At 40.3% G+C, this 21,096-nt stretch overlaps 1 long non-coding RNA gene across 1 annotated transcript; it reads left to right on the forward strand.

Annotated features, from left to right (window-relative positions):
- Window positions 1-10,871: 10,871 nt before the first annotated feature.
- On the forward strand, window positions 10,872-13,182 carry LOC129619465 (uncharacterized). Its single transcript, XR_008697889.1, has 4 exons — window positions 10,872-11,012; window positions 12,410-12,457; window positions 12,681-12,746; window positions 13,006-13,182. It is a non-coding gene; the product is annotated as an uncharacterized LOC129619465 (long non-coding RNA).
- Window positions 13,183-21,096: the final 7,914 nt, after the last annotated feature.

Genomic DNA, 21,096 nt, shown 5'->3' on the forward strand with positions numbered 1-21,096 from the left:
CCAGTGAATTCTTCTAAAATTTTTTGAAATATGGTTTGGCTTTCTTTAGAAGAGTTATTGGTATAGAAATTCTCCTAAAATTTAGATAGCATTCAGAGATAACTATATATTTAGCCAATTCAACACTTTCAAAGCCGTTCAAAAAACAAGCCATAAATCAGCAGCAGGCATTGAAAAGGAAAAATCCTCTTGGAGCAAACGCTATTTACTACCAAGAACCCATGAATGATAGAGAACAATATAAACCAAAAGGCTGTTTTCCTTCTGTCATTTGAAGTTGCAGGAGCAAGTCTATATCCTTGAAGAAATGAAATGCACTGAGACAGCATGAAATACATTATTCAGTTGCTTGCTACATAATGTGATTTAAATTGTTTTTCCTTCCATTATCCTCGGCTCGTGGGCACTTAAGTTGAGGCAGATTTATGAGCAGTTCATAATTAACAAGTGTTCCTCTCCAACAAAGATAGTAGCCTCATTTGGGGGGAGATGGGGTCTTTCTCTCTGTCCCCACTGAGCTTCTCCATCAGCACCTTTGCTTCCCTCCAGTGTATGACTCTATTAACTTCAAAAGCAAATTAGAATCCAGTCTTTTTAACTGTAGTTACTCCATTCAAATCAAAAGATACTTAATTAGTGTGTGTCTAGGATATATTAGTGTAATAACAGCATCTAGTATAAATAGTATAACAGGATGGTCTAGGACAAAGTGGGTTCAGAAAAGATATTGAACCTGAATTATGACCAACGCCTAAAGGACAGCTTGGACACCGTCTATGATTCTAGCCTACATTCGTTAGACTATCACCCACTCATAAAGTCTTAAAAGACCCATTTGGCCATGTTTGGTGGGTCATGAGTCAGTCTTGTGACACAAGTTGAAGTTGGAAAGTTGTCTTCTCCAAGATGGTTTTGGCAAAGTCTATTTTCAGCAAATATGAGAAGCTCCAGAAGGAAGTGATTTATCTAGTTTTCTTCCGCTGCCTCCAATTTGCCCACGCCTGGTACTCCAAGCCCTGAGAACCCCTTGTTGTACTGGCAGAGCCACAGCTGCAAAACGTGAGGAGAAGAAGGAGGCTTCTGACTGTCATGATGTTGCTTTTCTCTCTGTCTATACCTCATGATCACCTGGGAGGAAGTCCCTGGGCATATATTAAATTCCATCTCGCTTTGCCCAGCTTTGGAAAGTGTGATATACATCCTGCTGTGTTTCACAGGATGGTTTAGTAATACAGAAGCCAAGAAAAGAAGTATTTCCAGAGAAGGGAGTGGGTAACTGCATTGAATGCTGCTGAGAGAACAGAGAAGAGCTCTTTAAATTTGACAGCGTGGGGGGAGTCATGGGTGATCTTTGAAGAGGGGAAAGACATTTGACTGGGAGGAGCTAAGGACAAACAAGAGGTAAAGATAACTCTGGAACTTATTCTATAAAGAATAATAGGAAAGAGGGATGTGCCTCAAGAGGATCATGGGAGTCAGGGAAGTGCTCCTAAGAAGGAAAACATCAGAGAAGTTTCTGTGCAGATGACAACAATCCAGTGGACATTAATAATGTATTTCCTCTTCTAGGAACTTACGAATATAATCAGAAATGTGAACAAAAAGAAATGTACAAAAATGTTCATTTTATGTCCATTTAAATTAGTGAAAAAAATGTATAAAAGTGGAAAAGAAATGTGCCAAACTGCCAACAGCAGTTATCCTTGGTTGATGGAATTATGAATAAGTAGTGATAAAAGTAAGAAGTAAGAAATTATTTTCTCCTTCATTGTTTATTTTCTAAATTTTCAATGTGAGTATATATTTCTCTTAAAATAAATGTAAGAAAAACATTTTCTTTTTAAATATGTGAATGTATCAAATCCCCATTAAATATGTTTAGATATTATTCCTCATGATAACATCTAACACAGTCTGATTAAGGAGAAGGAAATTCTTATTTGTAGAGAAAGCCAGAAAAGACATATGTCTATAAGAATTTCAAATTTTTTTATATTCTCCATTTTAAGATGAGAATATTTATTTCCAAACCTAGCCGATGACTTTAAAGATGGAAAAATAAAATATGCAGGTAATATTTATTTTTACAAAAAGAGAGTTGCTTACTTTCTACTAGACCTGCAAGCATTTCATGCTGCTGCTACTGCTGCTAAGTCGCTTCAGTCGTGTCCGACTCTGTGTGACCCCATAGACGGCAGCCCACCAGGCTCCCCCGTCCCTGGGATTCTCCAGGCAAGAACACTGGAGTGGGTTGCCATTTCCTTCTCCGATGCATGAAAGTGAAAAGTGAAAGTGAAGTCGCTCAGTTGTGTCCGACTCTTAGGGACCCCATGGACTGCAGCCTACCAGGCTCCTCCGTCCATGCCATTGCCTTCTCCAAAGCATTTCATATGAATACGCAATTCAACCAAATGGATTTAGGTGCATTTACAAAAATTGCATTAGGTGTGCAAATTATGATTGAATAAAATGCCTCATGGTAAGTTAAGTGTGTAAACCAAATGTTTAAGAAATGCTTCTGTTAATATCTTAAGTATAATAATTCTACATGTGCAGATTGTCCAGTTTAAAACTCATAATTAGAATCTAGTGAAGCAGATGACAAAACAGATGCCTAGAATACAAATGTGTAATTTATCCTTGTATATGATTAATTTATGATCCGCTCTGCTTTGAAAATTTTGAAATAAGCCCATACATATTCCAAAAACTAATTTTTATTAAAAGTGGTTTGTTTCACAGACAACACAATTTTATATTTAATTTAATTTTCATTATTATCTTCTGGAACAACTGTTTTTTCCCTGAAATATTAAAGAAGAAAAATGTTTTATTAGGTATACAATTTACAACAACAGCAGGATCTGCTACTTTATTTTTTATGACATCTATTTTCTTGTATTTTTAAAAATTCACAAGACAGTAAATTCCTTAGTGAACTATTTTTCCCATCTTCAAAGCATTGGTTTTATTTTTGAAATTCTGGTTATGTCCAAGGTTATAACATGTGTCCCTTATTTTTATGAGCACCAATTTCAAGTATCATAGCTAAAAATCAAGTAAATATCTTTATAAAGAAAAGTAAAATCTGAAACATTTCACAATAAATACACAATAGACTGTGACCTTATTAAGACTGCTTGACTACCAACCACACAGAAGATCTTGTTAAACTTTAACCTCCTTCTTATACCTTTAATAATAATCACAATAATTTTTTGAGCGTTAGGAGATACACTGTGGCTCCACAAAAACGCTGTCGGCACCTGGAGAGGCCATTTATCTACACTGTTACTACCCTTCTTTCTTTCTGTGAAGTCTCTAATTTTACTTTATTTTGACATCTCTCCTGATTTTGACACTGACAGTTGGTTTACTGCCTGCTTCTCAACCTCTTTCTTCAATTATGGAAGATCTACTCTTGGCAAGGTTTTTTGCCATTGCTTTTACATAGCTGCCTCTGGAAAGTTTTTAAAAATCAGATTATTTCAGGTGCTTTGATAATTGTTGATCAAGAATCAACAAGGATATGTTAATGTAATGCAATGAAAAGAACATACAATTTGGAGCTGTGAGACCTGGGGTTGATAATCCTTTGTCTGTCACTTAATAGTTATGTGACTATAAATGACCGAGAGCCTTTTTGAACCCTGGTTTCCACATCTTAAAGCGATAAAAATACTTATATCAAGGCTTAGAGTGAATGAGGTGCACAAAAGATAAAGTTCTCAAAAGTGCGTTGTACAGTGAAATACTAACGCTATTGTTATTTTAAAACTGTAATGGTTCTGACTTTGTCTTCCTTTACTCCTAGTTGTCTCTGAGGCTTTCCACATCTATAATTGAATCAGCTATTTTCTCTTTGTTAAAATTAAAGTTTATGCTAAAACCTAAATGCAACCATGCTCTGGAGCCCACAAATTAGCACATTATTCTTTCCCAGTTTATCTATAGGACACACTCATGGTTCTAGGCAGAGGAGCGTGCAATGCAGCACGCTTAACTTTAAACAATGAAACGACAGAGATAAATTAGAAAAGTGCTAGGAAGAGCTAGGAAGAATAAGACCAATTTTCATTTTATTTCAAAGTTCTTTGAGGCTGCTCTAATCATTCTGGTACAAATCTGTAAACACAATAGACAATCAATGTTTCAAAAGAAAATCATCTGAAGGAATAGACCAAGAGGGCCAGATAACTTAGAGGGCTTTAAAAATCCTAATAACTAAGTGTCTTTGAAATCTACAAATGGTTTCCAAATAACTGGAGTCATGAACATATACATTAATACAGTAACATACATTATTCCAATTATGCATATAATGAAAGTATTATCTTTACCAAGAAATTACAGAAATTATGCATGCTCTTTAATGCAAGCTTGCTAGGTCTAGAAGTGCCGTGTGGATTTTTCCACCATGGAGATCTTTACTGATCTTTTAAAGAACTGCTCATCATTTCTGCATTCATTCTAAAAATAGTTGTTAAATACCTCTCATATATTAGGAAATAAGTATAAACAGAATATAAAACAGCCACTATCCCACCCCCAATCTCTGTTCTGATTGAACCTCATTAAATATTGTGTCAGATGATAAGTTCCAGGGAGAAAAATAAAATCAGGGAGGAGAGTGAACTGTGCGGTAGTGGGGGAGAATTTTTGCTTATTTATTTGCTTGTTTGTTTGGCCCTTTAATTAGGGTAGCCAGAAAAAGCCCATTTGAATAAAGGTGAAGGAAGAAGTGAGGGAGCAGGCCTGGCAGGTCAGGTGGGGAAGCTTCTTTGGGCGTAGGCAGCAGCCAGAGTTAAGGCTCCAAGGGTCAGCATGTGCATCTGGCATGCTTGACCATCAGCAAGGAGATGACTGTCCTGGAGCAGAGTAAGGCAGTGGGAAGGTTGCTGGAGCTGTCGATGTATCCAGTAGGGCTTTACAGAACATCATGAAACCCTTGGTTTCTCTTCTGAGAGAAAAGATGGGCAAACATGGAGGGCACCAAACAGAGGCCTGACAATCTGAACAGGATCGCTCCGGCTGCTGTGTGTGGATACACGGGATGGGGGCAAGTGCAGAAGCCGGGAGATAGGGTTAGGATGCTGCTGTGAGAGATGATGGAAAGCCTGAACCAGGCTAGCAATGCTAAGATTACCTGAAAGTGTCATTGCAAGCATCCAAAATGGTGGCTAGAGAAGAAAGAGATAATTCAATTTAGAAACACCTGTATTTGTAAGGGCTTCCCTGGTGGCTCAGATGGTAAAGCGTTTGCCTGCAATGAGGGAGACCCGGGTTCAGTCCCTGGGTCAGGAAGATCCCCTGGAGAAGGACATGGCAACACGCCAGTACTCTTGCCTGGAAAATTCCATGGACGGAGGACCCTGGTAGGCGACAATCCATGGGGTTGCATAGAGTCGGACACAACTGAGTTACCATCCTGGGAGTATTTGTAAGATAGGAAGAAGAAGAAGAGGAAACCAGATAGTCTCAGAGTTCCCAGAGGTCCAGGTCTCTGCTAGAACCTCCACCTAAATTTTGGTTCAGATGTCAAGACTGATAATGTCACACATACCCTGAGAGGTTATGAAAAAGTTGCTTAAATAATTGAGGTTTCTGGGCAGCAGGAATTAGAGGGGAGGGGATTGGAGGGGAGGCTCGTCTCGCAGGTCAAAATGGCCTGAGAGCGGAAGGAAAGGAAACTAACTCAGGGTTTTTATTGTGGTTGAGTGTTGGGACAGTGGTGAGAATTCCAGTGGATGTGCAGAGGTTTGTGTGGTTTGAATTTCCCATTGGATCCACTTGCTCTTTCTTATCAACTTGCCAGTTTGTGACACATCAGAGAGAGAAGGGTAAGGATTAAAAGCTGTGGGCAGTCAAACATCAAAATTGGAGTCTGTCTGACTCTTTATTATAGCCCCTAACCCAGTTTTAAAGGAGTCAGATCCTCTAAAAGGTACTTCTCCTCCTGAAGAAGTAATGCCAGAGATAATATAAATATTAGAAAACAATATTTATTAACTCATTCACAATTTCGTGTTTGTGCTTGTAAATATATTGTAATTGCAAAAATAAAAAAAAAACAGAAAAGTATAAAACAGAAATTAAAATTCCCTCATAACCTCATCATCCTAAAATAATTACAGTGACCCTTTTTGTGTATTGCCTTCCTGTATAGATTAGTTTGATTATCAGAAAAATAAATTTAAAAAATAATGACATGAATTTTTTTCTGGTGTACATTTCTGTACATTGACCCCTTTCCTCAATGAAATCTCTATATAACTGCCATTCTCAAACCTTTTTTAACTTATAGTAAAGTTAACGCTACTGTTCAATTTTGCTTACTGTCTCTGGTGATGCTTTCAGCCTATTCTCTTGTTTTTTTAAACATGGCAGAACTGAATCTACTGTATTTTTTAAAAGTTGGCAAATCTATGTTTCTTTGTCAGAGAAGTGTTATTTTTACCAGATGTATTTTTATTTTGCTGTCAAGAATCCACGGGAATTCAAACTTGACCTTTACTATTCAATGCCTCTTGGAAAGCTAAGAATCACCACAGGACCACACAGTTCTACACCACTCCACAAAAAATACATTGTATATTTGAAAATCCACAGTCTCTTACCACTTTCATCTTTCAGGTGCTTAAAGAACTTGTCAGATTCAAAGGCAGAACTGCAAACTTTTATGTTTAAAAGATTTCATGGAAGTTTGGCAATGGTGCTTCTGAAGTCAACTAGAATGGGCACTGCTTACCCCCACTACATCATCTTTTCATATTCCTTACTGCTGTTCCTCAGAGTACTTTTCATTGCCACAACACGGGGACAAAGAGGAAAAAGAATCCTGTGTCGCATGTTGCTTGTCATCTACTCTTGGTCACTTTTTGTTTGTTTGCTGTGTTCCATTTAGTGAATATCAGCCTACACAGTCAGTTCCATGATAAAGTGAGTGGCGTTAGCTCTGTCATAAGGCAAAGGTGGTCATGGCCTTGGGCTTTGCAAAGAAAACCCTCAAACGTGCGAGGACCTTCAAAGATTTTGGTTCTCAGGGACTTCCCTGGTGGTCCAGTGTGAAGACTGCACCTTTCAATGTAGGGGTTGTGGGTTCAGTCTCTGGTTAGGGAGTTAAGATTCCACATGCCTTGAAGCCAAAAACCCAAACTGTAAAACAGAAACAAGATTGTAACAAATTCAATAAAGACTTTCAAAATGGTCTACCTCAAAGACATCTTCAAAGAAAAAAAAAGGACCTTGGTTCTCAAGGTGGTCCCAGAAAATCCCCCTGCGTGCATGCCCCATCCCTTCAGTCATGTCTGACTCTTTGCAACCCCATGGACCATAGTCCACAGGCTGCTCTGTCCATGGAATTTTCCAGACAAGTGGAGTGGGTTGCCGTACCCTCTTCCAGGAGATCTTTCTGACCCAGGAATTGAATCTGTGTTTCCTGCATTGCAGACAGATTCTTTACTGCTGAGCCACTAGGAAAGCCCTAGGAAATCACCTTATAGCTTTTCAAAAGAAGGTTGACCTTGGATCATAGAAATACATGAATGTGTTTCCACTTCACTTACATCAGAGACATTTGTGTAAAGGATACAATATAAGTACATGTAGATAACAAACTTTTTCAGGGGGAATTGCATTTCGGGCTCTTTGTGGAATGATCAAGAAGAGTGTTTTCTGATACTTATGTGGAACACAAAGCCTAGAACATTTACTGTTGGCCCTTTACAGGAAAGCAGATCCCTGCCCTGGTCATCCACGTTCACACAGAGAAGACTGTTTATGTCAAAGTTTGTTAAAAATTGGTAGTTAATTTGGCATTGTAACTATATACATTAATTATAAAAACTAAATTATTGTCAGGTACTGACTCATAAGTAGTGAGATTATATTTATTGCAAAAATGTCTAGAAATGGGGAATATCATTCTCGGGCAGGACTTTGGAATCACATAGTAAAAAGAAACAAAGCAAGTGACTTTGGAAGAAAGCATGTGGTCTTTTGTTTATTTTTGTCATTGTTTTTGTTCAGTCACTCAGTCACGTATTGGAGCTTCAGGGCCTTGTTAGTTCCTGCACTTGAACTACATTGTGATAAAAACCAGCGTAAGACCTACTTTAACTTTATGAACAGTATTAGGTGAACTTAGCTTGGTGTGATATATACAAAGCTATAAAAATCTACTTGTTCTCTCAAGAAGTTAATATTAACATTATTATTAATAATCGTACTAAGCAGGGGCTGCTGGATCTGAGAATTCATCTTTCACTAGTGTCTTTAAAGCCCATTAATTTGTACTGATATTAAGAAGCAGAAGACATTTTTTTCTTACGTACAAAGAATATTTTGAATTTCCTCTTGTCTTAACTTGATGTAGGCACATGAAAAATCTATATGAAAGGGAAATTCAGATTGGGATTTTATTACAGAAAAATGGAATTTTACAAAAAGAAGTTATGTTAAAATATTTTACTTACAAATTACTCTGTACTGTGTGAGACACTTAAAAAAAACTTTTAGGTGATTTCTGTGACATATAATATCACATATTTGTGCTCTGTTGCTCAGTCACATCCAATTCTTTGCAAGCCCATGTACTGTAGCCAACCAGACTCCTCTACCCATGGAATTTCCTAGGCAAGAATACTGGAGTGGGTTGCCATTTCCTACTCCAGGGTATCTTCCCGGCCCGGGGATCAAACTTGCCTCTCCTGTGTCTCCTGCACTGGCAGGTGGAATCTTTACCACTAGTGCCACCTTGGAAGCCCACAGCGTTCCCATAAACGTGTAGGAGCTACGTGCATCTTAAAGAAAGGCAAGACCCTGTATCTTTCTACTACACACTAACATCTATGACATTTATTTCAAATAATTCTGCCCTTACCCAGAAATTCCGTAAGGAATTAGAAAATACACAGACATAAGTTCCTGTGATATTGCATATTTATCATTTTATTCATATTTATCGGGCTTCCCAGGTAGCTCAAAGTGTAAAGAATCTGCAACGCTGGAGACCTGGGTTTGATCCCTGGGTTGGGAAGATCCCTTGGAGAAGGGCATGGCAACCAACTCCAGTACTCTTGCCTGGAGAATCCCATGGACAGAGAAACCTGGCAGGCTCCATTCCATGGGGTTGCAAAGAGTAGGACACGACTGAGCGATTTTCACTCCACTTCACTTCATGTTTATCATTTAGTATTTGCTTCATAGAATTTCTATTTTAGTGGACACCCTAAGTTTTTTGTCAAGAAACTTTTAAACACTTTTTCCCATTAATCTTATAAAATTTCTTGAAAAACATAGTTTTTCTAAAGATCTTCTTTTTGGACGTCTTCAGGAAAAGTCTACTTTATAGCTTTTACATTTTATAAATCTTTCACGATATAAATTATTTCCACCTTCCTTTTACCTTTGGCAGCACAATCTTTCAGAATTTTCTGGGAAGAAAAAGCTTAAGTCATTTCCCATCATTTCTAGGTAGAGGATTAAATTAATCTAACAAAATTTAGAGAAGAAACTCTTCCTTTCATGGAGCATTTGTGCTCTTTTCTTTTATTTCCTTTGTACCTGAAATTTATGTGCTCAAAGGGATTTGTAAATCATTTTCACCATCTACACCACTGATCTCAGACACTGGAAAAACATTTTTGAGTCTTGATTTCCTTTCCTGCAGCATTTTCAGGATGACAGATTATACTAAGATAATTTCGATTAGAATGTAAATTGGATTATCTGGAATTCTATCAAGTATAGTCATTTTCTCCTCTTCACTCTAATATCAAGATTAGTACAGTAATGATGTACTGATTAGTACTGTACTGCACTCATGTACTGATATACTGTAATGAGTAACTGATGCTCCTATTTATTACCCCAACATACCACACTGACCTCTGAATCAAGAAGGTTGCCAGTATGGTTTCAGTAGTTATTTTATTTATACTAATCCTTTAAATATGTACAATCTTATTTAATAAAGTCCTGTTAGCCAGATTATTCAATTAACTAGATCAGTTCTTTCCTTGCTTTACTTTGGAGAACAGAAAGACTCAAATTTTACATTTGTTGTATTATTCCACTTTTTCATTGCCTATAAATGTAAATCCTCTCTTGCATCTTATTCTTTTTTTTTCCTAAGTCAAAGTGTGTTTAAAGTGAATTTTCCAGCAGCTCTATACTTGCACCAGAGCACTTCAGTGCCACTGAAGAACACACAGTGCTGCCAACTGGTCTCATTCAATGTATGGCCATAGGCTGCAAATATGACCCCGGGATTCCTGGCATCCCGGCTATATTTCTCTAGTCAATTCACTCTCCCACTCTCTAGGATGACTGTTCTTACACTATCTCCTATCTCCCTTGCCTTCTTCTTCTTTTTCATCAGATGACTTTGCCTTTGGTCATCAGTCAGAACAGAACTTCCACATCCTTCCATCCCCACATCTACTCAGCTACCTGTGTCTGTCCCCACAGACTTGCTTTCTCACCTGTTACAAATGAAACCCACCAGCTGGGCTCCTACCCAAGGCCAGAGCACCCACGCCTGCCTTGGATTCCATTTACATCCCCTCACAGCCACCCAGGGACTCTGCTCCTGTATCACCCTTCCCCCCCCACCCCCAGCTTCCTGAACCCTTCCATTTGGCAGCCCCACATGCAGAAATTTCTCATTACTGAAAAAGACCCTTCCATACTGCATGACATTCTCTAGCCCCCACCCATTTTTCTGGCCCCTTATGGTTACAGCCCCTATATTGTCACAGCCACGTGCTCCCCTCAGTGTCTCTTGAGCCCACTCCCATGGATGAGACTGCTCTGGGCAAGGCCAGAAACTAGCCTTCCTGTTGCCAATCCAGGTCAGCTTCAGTCCTTACACCTCTGGATCCCTCGGCAGCAATGGATGCAGTTGCTCATCTAGAAATGGCTTTATTCAAAGGTTCCACGCTGAGCTCACCAGCTGATCCTTCTCCTCTCCTGTGGCTCCTCCGAGTCCCTCCCAGAGTCTCCATGTTGAGGTACATGTTCATTGCATGCCTTCTTTAATCTAATCTCACTTTATCCTATGATTTTATGCACCAACTACATGCTGAAATGGCCAAGGTGGCTCAGTGGTAAAGAATCTGCCTGCAATCCAGGAGACTTGGGTTTGATCTCTGGGTTGGGAAGACCAGGAGGAGGAGGAGAGTATGGACCAAGCTGGAGGAGGGTATGGAAATCCACTCCAGTATTCTTGCCTAGGAAATCCCACGGAGAGAGGAGCCTGGTGGGTTACAGTCCACGAGGTCACAAAGAATCCGACACAACTGAGCAACTAAACAACACAACAATGATATTTCTACCTCCTGTTCTCCCCCGACTGCAGACACCCCTTGAATAACTCCACTTAGATGACTGTCAGGTGCCTGAAACTTGGTATATCAGAATGAGGACTCTTGCTTCTTCTCCCTCCCCACTCCCAAACTCACTCCTGTCTCTTCCATTTTAGAAGATGGCAACTGGTCCCTCACTTGCTCATGTCAAATATTTAGGAGTCCACAGCCCACATCTAGCAAGCATTCCTACTGCAGGCAGTCTTTGGAGATATTGCAGGTTCAATTCCAGACCACTGCAATAAAGTGAATATCACAATAAAGCAAGTCGTAAGAATTTTTTTTGTTTCTCAGTGCATATAAAAGTTATGTGTACACTATATTGAAGTCTATTAAGTGTGTAATGGCATTGCATCTTTAAAAACAATGTATATACCTTAATTAAAAGATAATGCTGTTGGGGAAAAAAAGGATGCTGATAGAATTGTGCAATTCAGGGTTGCCACAAACCTCCAATGTATGAAAAATGCAGTATCTTCAAATGAGGTATGTCTGTGTCATAAATTCTGAACATTTCTCACCCCAGATTTGCCTCTGTAGGGACCAAGTCCAGGGCTTTGCTAGACCTATTGAACACTGCTTCTGCCCTTGATCCCTCTGGTCTCTATTCCATGAAGTAGATAGAATAGTCCTATTAAATTTTGAATCAGCTCAAGCTCTCCTGGCCCAGAACCCTCCAGTGACTTTTCATCATATTTGTGTGCTGTGTGTTACATCGCTTCAGTTGTGTCCGACTCTTTGAGACACTATGAACTGTAGCTCGCCAGTCTCCTCTGTCCATGTGATTCTCTGGGCAAGAATACTGGAGTGGGTCCCGATCCAGGAATCGAACCTGTATCCCTTATGTCTCCTGAACCGGCAGAAGACTTCTTTACCACTATCGCCACCCAGTTTAAAATAGGGCCAAATACCCCTTACAGCAATTTGGTCCTGCCTTGCCTCTCTGATTCCTCTTGCTTCCACTCTCCTGTGCTTTTCCTTTTCCCTGCACAGTTCATAAACCTCGTTTCTCCCCAAATGCACCACGTTTGATCCTGCCTCAGTACCTTTCCATTTGGTGTTGCGGCTACCCAGAGCACTCCTTCCTCCAGGTATTTCATGACATGTTCTCTTCCCTTTATTTTTCTTTATATTTTTAACTGCATCTGAAATGATATAGTGTTTTATTTGAACCTTTCAAGGACAGAAACTGTGTCCCTCTTTAGGCAGTGCTATATCCCCGCACTTACAAGAGTGCGAGAAACATGACAGGCACTCAATGAATATTAAAAGATAAAACTAATCAATGAAATAAGGTATTTAAAATTTTTTTAGTTCTAGTTCCACCTACTTGCGTACTGGACATTGATTATACTCTTTGAAATGGAGCTTTTGTCACAGGTATGGTTCTAGTTGTCTGCAACTCTGGACCTTTACATTATCTCTCTGATCTCTGTCAATGTCAATATCACCTTTTGAGAGTGGCGTGAGTGCCCCGTTTGTTCAGTTGTGTCTGACTCTTAGCAACCCCATGGACTGTAGCCTGCTAGGCTGCTCTGTCCATGGTTTTCCCAGGCAAGAATACTGGAGTGGGTTGCCATTTCCTTCTCCAGGGGATCTTCCCAACCCAGGGATTGAACCTGTGTATCTTGCATTGCAGATGGATTCTTTACCGTTGAGCCACCAGGGGAAGCCCCCTTGAGAGTGGTAAGGACTGTAATTACAACAGACCACCTTGTGTTCATCTGAGTTTCAAGTCACCCACAGAATAATGTGGAATTTGTGCTGCCTGTATATTTGTTTACCTTTTATTATGAAAATCAGAAAATGTAAAATCATAAATAATATAATATAATGAACCCAATTTAATATCACCCAGCTTCAACAATTAATTAATAGTTGAGCTTGTTTCATGTAATGGGTTTTTCAAAAAGTTTGTTTTGGTTTGTTAGCCAAAACTTTTTGGCCAGCTCCGTATCTCAACTTCTTACTTCTCCAGGTTAACTCTGAAACAAATCTAGGCATTATCTCATTTCACCTGCAAAATTTGCATCTCTATTGGGTGGCTACATTAAAAATAAAAAAAGAAAACACACTTAACCATAATACTGGTATCACACCTTAAAATTATCAATTTCTTAACATCAACAACTATTTAGTCAATATTCACATTTTTCTCATTTTTTGTAAAAATATTTAACAATGTTTGTTTGAATCAGGTTCCAGAAAAAGTCTGTATTTTTTAATTGTTTGATCTGCCTTTTGTTCCTCGTCAAAGTCCCTGTCTCCTAATTCCCCTCCCCACCCACTCTCTATTTTGCCACTTTTGTGGAAGAAACAAGGTCTTTTTTCCCCTGCAATATCCTTTCATTCTGGATTTTGCTGATTGTACCTTCCACATTTTTATTCTCACACTCTTGTAAGTGTGGAGATATAGTGTTTCCTACAAATTGCTAAAGTGAAAGTGGAGAGTGAAAAAGTTGGCTTAAAGCTCAACATTCAGAAAACTAAGATCATGGCATCCAGTCCCATCACTTTGTGGGAAATAGATGGGGAAACAGTGTCAGACTTTATTTTTTTGGGCTCCAAAATCACTGCAGATAGTGAATGCAGCCATGAAATTAAAAGACGCTTAACTCCTTGGAAGGAAGGTTATGACCAACCTAGATAGCATATTCAAAAGCAGAGACACTACTTTGCCAACAAATGTCCGTCTAGTCAAGGCTATGGTTTTTCCTGTGGTCATGTATGGATGTGAGAGTTGGACTGTGAAGAAAGCTGAGCGCCGAAGAATTGATGCTTTTGAACTGTGGTGTTGGAGAAGACTCCTGAGAGTCCCTTGGACTGCCAGGAGATCCAACCAGTCCATTCTGAAGGAGATCAGCCCTGGGATTTTTTTGGAAGGAATGATGCTAAAGCTGAAACTCCAGTACTCTGGCCACCTGATGCGAAGAGTTGACTCCTTGGAAAAGACTCTGATGCTGGGAGGGATTGGGGGCAGGAGGAGAAGGGGACGACAGAGGATGAGATGGCTGGATGGCATCACTGACTCGATCGACGTGGGTCTGAGTGAACTCCAGGAGTTGGTGATGGACAGGGAGGCCTGGCGTGCTGCGATTCATGGCGTTGCAAAGAGTTGGGCATGACTGAGCGACTGAACTGAACTGAACTGAACTGATAAATTGCTAATTATTTGTAGAGCTTTGATCAGAATCAAGTTCAACATAACTTTTAGCAAAACCTCTTCATAGGTAGTATCTACTTCCAATTGGAAGTAATAGTAATATCCGGATGTTTCTCTTTTAGTGATGCTGTCAGCCGTTAACATACTACTTAGATTAGCAGTTATCAAACTTTTTGCCTTATGAGTATATTACAGTCTTAAAAATTATCGAGGATCCTGCAGAGCTTTTGCTTTTGTGGATTTTATCTACTGATATTTACTATTTTAGAAAGTAAAACAGAGAAAACTTTAAAATATTTCTTTGTTTGGGAATTAACTGGCAGTCCAATGGTTAGGACTCCACACTCTCACAGCCGAGGGCCCTGGTTTGATCCCTGGTCAGGGAACTAAAGCCCACAAACTTACAATAGTTATTTGTTTAAAATAACAATAATCAAACATTATATGTTAACATAAATAGCTTTTATGTGGAAAACTCTATTTTCCAAAGTAAAAAATTAGCAAGAAGAGCACTGTTTAATATATTTATTAATCTCTTTTATTAATCTCTTAAGCCAGACTGCTGGCTTCTTCCTTTTGTTTCTGTATTCAATCTGTTGCAATATGTTGCTTTACTTGAAGTACATTAAAAAAAAAAATTCATCATCACAAAGATGTGTTGTTAGAAGTGGAAGGATTGTTTTAACACCCTTTTCAGATAATTGTAGATATTTTTCTTGGTACTATATGAAACCTTGATGAACACCTTCAGTTTTCTAAAGATTAGTTGCAACGTGAGATCTCAAACCACATCAGTGAACTTTTCCTATTCAGTTACAGATAGGTTTATCTTCCTTTTTTAGTGGATCTCTCAGCAGGCATGAATTTGTGATAATATTTGGAAAATATACTGATATAGGTAGAACTTCCAAATGTTGACATATTTCTTTATTCAATATCAAAGAATCACATTGATTAATAACCACTGGCTTTTTTTAAAAAATCTGTCTTAGAACCTTTCAAGCTCATGGTAACAAACTAAGGTTTCCATAGGAGCCCCAGTTACATGCAGGTTTCCTTTAAGTTAAAGGTTCAAGAGTGTTCAAGAATTTTAGACTGTATATCCCAACAGCAAACTTAAACCAAGTAAGAAGAAAGAGGTGAAAACAAATATATAAAATTAGTCTATCTCAAAAAAGAACACCTACAACCTCTCAGTCAATAGGGAGCCAAATAGACCTCAGGAAGTAGCCTCACCAAATCATTTGTCCTAAGACCGGATTGGAAATCAACTGTTAGGTGGGAACAACTAATATTTGTTCAGTTTTTGACACCTGTTCATAAACTGAGTGATTTCACAGTTGTGATTAGGTAAATAACTTGCACTTGTCAGAGATAGCTTTCATCAATATTATTTCACTTGTATTGAGATTATTTTGATTATATCAGTATAACCTAATTTTCAGGTGGTAAGTTAACTTTGCTGATTTAAATGAGAAAAAAAAAAAAAAAAGCTACTGCTAAGAGCTGCCTATCATTTAACAAAATAGCTTCACCTATCATCTTTACCTTGCTGCTGCTGCTAAGTTGCTTCAGTCGTGTCCGACTCTGTGATACCCCATAGACGGCAGCCCACCAAGTTCCCCGGTCCCTGGGATTCTCCAGGCAATAACACTGGAGTGGGCTGCCATTTCCTTCTCCAATGCATGAAAGTGAAAAGTGAAAGGGAAGTCACTTAGTCGTGTCCGACTCTTAGCGACCCCGTGGACTGCAGCCTACCAGGCTCCTCCATCCATGGGATTTTCCAGGCAAGAGTGCTGGAGTGGGGTGCCATTGCCTTCTCCATCTTTATCTTAGGAAACACCAAACCAATTCTTTCTTCTGGTTCCTGAGAGCATTTGAAAATATAGAAATTGGGGGGCTTACCAGAGTGGTAAAGAATTAGCCTGCAATGCAGAAGGCCTGAGTTTGATCCTTGTGTTAGGAAGATCCCCTGGAGGAGAGCATGGCAACCCACTCCAGTATTCTTGCCTGGAAAATCCCATGGACAGAGGAGCCTGGTAGGCTACAGTCCATGGGGTCACAGAGAGTCAGACACAACTGAGCAACTGAATAGCAGGAGAGTGGACCAGAGATAAGAGTATAAGGTTGTTAAAAAACATATCTCATTTTATTTTCTATCTCTATTAATCTCTTGCTTGGCTCTTTCTGTTAGTGATCTCCAGGTCTCTGACTTTTTGAACATTTTTTTTTTTTTTTTACCCTTTGTTCCTTCCTTAAAGAAAGAAAGCCCAGTTATAATAGTAATGAATTATCTAATGGAATCCTGCTGTTGCTCCCTACTGCTCCATGTCTCTCCTTCTTTCATATACGTGTTGTCACACACAAGTATAATGTATACGGCTCAGACATATTAACAGAAATCCCCGCCCACCCTGCCCCCAATTAAGTTGCCAACCCAACGCCTGACTCCCAGCCACTGGAGAACAGATTGCCTGTTACATCACTCAAGTCCATTATTCTTTTTTCTCCCTATGGCATATGCTCCTCCTAGATGCTTTTCAGCTCATAGTTTAAACAGAGGCAAGACATATTCTGCATTTGAAGATTAATATTATATATCCTTGACTTTTACAAGCCTAGACACCCTGGGGACTGACATTTAATAGATGTTAATGGAATTTAATTTTTACACACCCTATGTGTGAACATTTATCTTAAAAAAAAATGGTGTGAAACCTCATGAAACCTTATATGGCACCAAGAAAATTTCACAACAAATTATTTTTCATTCTATATCCTTAAATCAAGTTACAGAGCCTGAGCAAAGTAGAAAAGCTGTCTTCTGAGATTTAGAATTTAAAACTTGAATATAATTATCATTAATTTATTACACTGAGTATCAACAGGCATTTTGCCAGTTATTACCATTACAAAACAGTTCAAAAGAATGCCTAAAAAGAAACATTTAGAAACTTTGCCTAAGATAGGTTAAAAAAGAAAACCTATTTTATCCTTGATTTTCATCAGGTGAGGGGTCCTCTCTCTAAAAAAAAATCTGGCCCCAAACATTAATAATAATCAGCATCATAAATGTTTTGGACATTTTCTTAAAAAGAAATTCTAATAAAGCAATACCACTTGAGAATACTTGTAAAATTATAGGTACTTGACAATGTGTGTTGAGTAAATTAATTTGGTGTTCTAAGGCTGTGCCTAGAAGCATAATAGCCACTTGTATTTTTTAAAGTACATTTTTGTCTGGATGTAGAATAGTTTAATTACAAATTTTGGCTAATGTAATGATTCATGGAATTTGAATAATTAATTAAAGATAGAAGAAAATATCACCTTCATAATCTTAATTCATGAACCCACATACAAAAAAAACAAAAAACAATGGGTTTATTCTCTACGTATTTAGAATGCTGAAATCTCTCCAGTTCCAATTAATGAAAAAAAAAACTCTTCTCTTTTTGCTTCAGTGCCTGGCACTGAAGTGCCTACTTAATAAACATTTGATGAGTAAATGAATGACTTTGACAGTAGCCAGGCGCTTACAGCAAAATGAGGTAATGCAGGGCATCATGAAGAACATGGGAGGAAACAGATCTGGGTTCCTGTCCTAGATCTGTCACCAACCAGGGCCGTGACCTTAGGTAAGTGACTAGACTTTCAGAGCCTCAACTTCCTTCGTGTAAACATGGATGCTTGAGATGACCTTGAAAGGCCTTCTAGCTCCAGAAAACTACAGTTCTAACTCTTTAAAATTGCCTGTTTTACTTTGGATTTTAGCCTTGTGTCTCTCCCTCCCCTTAAACCTACAAAACTTTTGTATTTGAGATTACACCTAATTGCCTCTGGAACTAAATCTATTTAGAGAGGTTCAATATGCCAAGGCAAGCAGAAGAAAGAGCCTTGAGGGCTCACACATAAAAGGCTTGAGCAAGTACAGGAAAGGAGAGAGGTTACTACAAGTATCTGGAAAGTGTTGTTTGGACTAGTGAAGACTCCACATAGCAGGCTTTCTCTAGAGGTAATAGTAAGTTTTATTTATGACTGATTAGCAAGTGATTAATTTAGAAAAGGCTTCCCTTCCAAAGAGAGTACCAGGATGCTTTATTTCCTAATTGGATACTGACTTGCCCATAAATAAAGGGAGAATCACTGCCGCCGGCTGGGGAGACACTTTGACGTAGCAGGTTTGTTCTTGTCTCTGCCCTGATTTACTGTATGACCTTGGGCAAGTCATTTATCTTTCCCCAAACCAGTTTCCCTAATTATAAAATGGAAATAAAAACACTGCTGCCCTTCTCTAAGGATTAATGAGCAAGGTGAACATCTCTCAGCTCACAGAGGGGAAAAGGCTGTAGATAAGCAAGCAAAGAACCCCTTGGTAACACTGTTGGATTTTTCATACAACTGGGGAAAGGAAAAAAACAATCACAGCAGTACAACTTTCACTTTCCCACTCTAAAAACAAAATGCATTCCCTTATCACAACCAGTCAGATGTTTTCTGCATGTTCTCCAGAAGCTTCCTGGCTGAACACAAGCACTGAATCAATGCCTCCGGAGTTCTAACCCTCGCTCTCCTGTGAACAGTGGTGACATCTTGGGTGGGAGGAACAGGGATTCTTTTAGCTGCCTCCCTTTCTTCTGTAGGATGTTGTTGTTGTTTGTCACTAAGTCATGTCTTGCTCTTTTGTGATCCCGGTGTACTAGGGCCCACTAGGCTCCTCTGTCCGTGGGATTTTTCCCGCAAGAATACTGGAGAGGGTTGCCATTTGCTTCTCCAGAGGCTCTTCCCATCTCAGGGATCGAAGCACTGTCTCCTGGAAGATTCTTTACCACTGAGCAACCAGGGAAGCCCCATACTGTATAATAATATGATACTTGCCATATATACAGAGAAATGTGTAGGTTCCTGGCATATAGGAAGTTCCAAAGAAATATCTGATATAACTTCTTTTCTCGGCAGCATTATTCAAAGTGCTGGAATATTTGCCTCCTACAAGTCAAAGGTCCTTATGAAACAGTGTCTGGGTACAACGGTGAATCTGATGCAAAAAAATAAACATTCATATTTTAAAAGGGGGCCAGGAACTAGTATAAAACCTTGAAGATACTTCTTTCGCTGAACTAAATCAAGTTTGGGGTAACTTATGGCACCCTACTCCAGTACTCTTGCCTGGAAAATCCCATGGACGGAGGAGCCTGGTAGGCTGCAGTCCATGGGGTCGCGAAGAGTCGGACACGACTGAGCGACTTCCCTTTCACTTTTCACTTTCATGCATTGGAGAAGGAAATGGCAACCCACTCCAGTGTTCTTGCCTGGATAATCCCAGGGACGGGGGAGCCTGGTGGGCTGCCCTCGGGTCGCACAGAGTCGGACACGACTGGAGCGACTTAGCAGCAGCAGCAGAACATCTTAAAATTCAGTCACGCTATCGCTAGGGGGCACTGTGAGTCCGCCTTGGAGCGAGAGAGGAGTTGAGCCGCGAGGGGCGGAAAGGGCTTAGTGCTTCCAGCGCCGAAGCGCGCAGAAGACAAGCATCCTAACAGAGCCGACGACTCCAGCTCGAGCTCCGGAAGGGATGACCCGGGTGACCCAGAGGGGATGGGGAAGGGCTACTTGCAGCTCCACGGCTCTCCGCGCTCGATTTCCCACCTCCCACCAGGTTCCTTCCAAGCAGCTCCTTCCTGGCAACTGTTCTTAATCTGCTAGTCCTGAGGCTTGGGAACCCGGGTCATCCTCTTCCCTCCGCCCCCAAATATAGGGAATATTTTGGGTGCAATTAGGTGCGTTAGTTTCCCGCCTCAAAGGGCAAAAGCTATTTGATTCTTTAAGGGGCCTATATCCCCAAAGGGGTTAAACTCTTCTGATTTAGGTAAAGCGGACCCTCTCCCCGCCCTAAAGACCAAATGTGCAGGTCTGCAAACGACACTGAAATCAGCGTGGTCCACCTCCAGGGTCGGGGCTAGTGGCTGGAACGTCCCCACGGAGACTCCAGGAGAAATGTCCAGTTCAGGTCCTGAAATGGCTCAGGTGCGTAGCTGAATCGCCCATCCCCGAAAAGAGAGGAGACAGTGACCTTGCCCACCGAGTACTTAGACCCAAATTTCCCGAGCCCAAGAAGAGGTCAAGACACTCAAGGAAACTCGGGCGAGGTACTCGGGCTGTTCAACCTGCTTCTCGGGTCCCCACCCCAGGGGCCTGTTCAGGTATTGAGCACGAAAGAGACAACTCGGTCGATTTCGTTCTTCCCAAGAGAGAAAGGGTGGCGGGCGGAGGTCCGCGCGTCTCCTCTAACGCGAGCTGGGTGGTGGTGTATCGATGTCCATGCGATCCCCGGGCGGGAGGCGTGCGCTCTGCTGCCCAGGCTCCGGGACTGAACACCTCGAAGTGCCGTCCCTGGAGGACAGAGCCACTCGGGGAGGTCGGGCAGGATGCTGGGTGGTAGCGGTGGGACCGGAAGGAAAGCGTAGTGGACACGAGGGTGAGAGGACCCGGTGGGGGACCGCAAGGGATGCGCCAGCGGAGGGAAAGCACAACCCAGCCCAAACTTTCGCGGACCCCGGGGTCTAG

The sequence above is a fragment of the Bubalus kerabau genome, chromosome 9 (genome assembly GCF_029407905.1).
Source record: "Bubalus kerabau isolate K-KA32 ecotype Philippines breed swamp buffalo chromosome 9, PCC_UOA_SB_1v2, whole genome shotgun sequence".
In the NCBI taxonomy this organism is placed as follows: domain Eukaryota; kingdom Metazoa; phylum Chordata; class Mammalia; order Artiodactyla; family Bovidae; genus Bubalus; species Bubalus kerabau.